Source organism: Quercus suber, unplaced genomic scaffold (genome assembly GCF_002906115.3).
Source record: "Quercus suber isolate HL8 unplaced genomic scaffold, Cork oak 2.0 scaffold_2, whole genome shotgun sequence".
Taxonomy (NCBI): Eukaryota; Viridiplantae; Streptophyta; class Magnoliopsida; order Fagales; family Fagaceae; genus Quercus; species Quercus suber.
In genome coordinates this window covers 1,695,584-1,697,401 of record NW_027069469.1, presented here as the reverse complement: position 1 = coordinate 1,697,401, position 1,818 = coordinate 1,695,584, and the positions used below count along the sequence as shown (strand labels likewise).

The following is a 1,818-nucleotide window of genomic DNA, read 5'->3' as shown; positions in this document are numbered from 1 at the left end:
TTATATTTTATGTGAAGAAGAATAAGAAGGGGAGAAAAGAGGAGAGAGACATAAAATATAATGAAAAAGACACATTTACCCCTAATTTTAACGGTGAAAAGAGAGAGGTGGGTAACGGGGGTCTAACGGAGGCTACCTCAGGTAAGTTAAGTGACAAATTTCAAACCATAGGTGGGCACTGTTAAAACGGGCCAAACCACAGGTGAGTAAATTGCAATTTCCCCTAGAAATTTTTATTGATGTTTAAGAACTATTGCACTACACAAGCTTTGCCATGGGCAACTTGAGCCATAGAAGCATGACAATATAGCCAAATGGATATTGCCAAGGCTAGGAAACAACACCACCACAGCCGGGGAAAACTAGTCAGCACCCCTACACATACGCTTTTTTTAAATAATCCATCCCCCTGGAACCTATGCTGCATTTAGGCGCTGATACTCCAGCAAAAAACAAGTAGCCTCTCTTAAAATATTTTCCAAGTGCCGCTGATTTTCTTCCAAAGCAGAATTTGTTCCTTGCATTCCAGATTGCCTAAGACACCGTCGCCCAGTACTATAGTAGTCCAATTCTTGCTGAGTAAGCTTGTCCACATCTGCTTGAACAAAGAGAACTTGTGAGTTGCATTTGGGCATTTTTGAATTTTTCCTCGACATAACGCCCATACATTTCTACCAGCGGGCACTCCCACAATACACATTCAATAGATTCTGTACACTAGCAGCATAGCCCACATGTCAGCTCCACCTGCATTTTGCACCTATGAAGATTTTCTCGAGTAGGCAAAATATTTGAGCAAGCTCGCTAGAGAAAATTCCATACCTTTGGAGGGGCATTTAGCTTCTAGATTTTCCTCCATATTAGGCGATCTAACCCAGCTCTTGAGGGCTCACTTTGGGCTTTATCTTGAAGTCTCAATGCTACCTGGTATGCTGATTTCATCTCCTCTCTCTCTCTCTTTCTCTCTCTCTCTCTCTCTCTCTCTCTCTCTCTCTCTCTCTCTTTGCTGGCGTTGCGCCTCTACACAAGGTAAGAAGCAAAGGTTGTGGTTTCGGTCCGACCATGAGTCCGATCTGGTGGCGATGCAAGGGAAGCGTCTATGGAGGAGGAAGTGGATAAAGAGGAAGAGAAGAAAGTGGCACCGAATAAGACCAAAATGGGTTTCTGATTTAATGGGTTTGTTGGTTTTTGATTTAATGGCTTTTGGTGGTTGGCATGTTGTGTGGTGGTGGTGACTATGGTTTTTGTGGTTGGCTGGTGGTAGCTAGTTGTGGTGTTGTAGTGGTGGTAGCTGAGTTTTGGTGGTTGGGTGGTGGCAATGGTGGATTGAGACGATACGGGTTTGGGCAGTTTGGCTAATGGCTGGTTGCTGGTGGCCAGTGAATGAGCTATTTGCTTCGAGTGGTTGGTATTTGAAAGAAAGAGACAGCGAGGAAGAGAAACAGAGAGATGGGAGGAAGAGAGGGAGAGTTGTATGGTAATATTTTATTATTTTTATTGTGTAATATATATTATTTTAATGAGTTTTATGATAAAATAGAAACTGGGGATAATGATTATATTGTAAAATGGTATGGTATAATAAATAAAGTTGCTTTTATGATGGTAAAATTGGATATATTTAAGAAACCAGATGCTAATGCTCTTACATATTTTGAAAATTTAACCGTTGAATTGCATACTCTTTTTGCTTTTAATACACATGTCAAATTTTGTGTCAATCAGATATATATATATATATATATATATTTTGATAAAACACACACTGAGATATTATTAAACATTAAGAAACAAGTACATCATGGACAAGAGCTTGCT

General features: G+C 40.2%; 1 long non-coding RNA gene across 1 annotated transcript; it reads right to left on the bottom strand.

Annotated features, from left to right (window-relative positions):
• Positions 1–207: 207 nt before the first annotated feature.
• Positions 208–951, bottom strand: LOC136064320 (uncharacterized). The gene is made up of 2 exons (XR_010625955.1): positions 823–951; positions 208–717 (listed from the first exon to the last, which is right to left on the bottom strand). It is a non-coding gene; the product is annotated as an uncharacterized LOC136064320 (long non-coding RNA).
• Between the last annotated feature and the right edge of the window lie 867 nt (positions 952–1,818).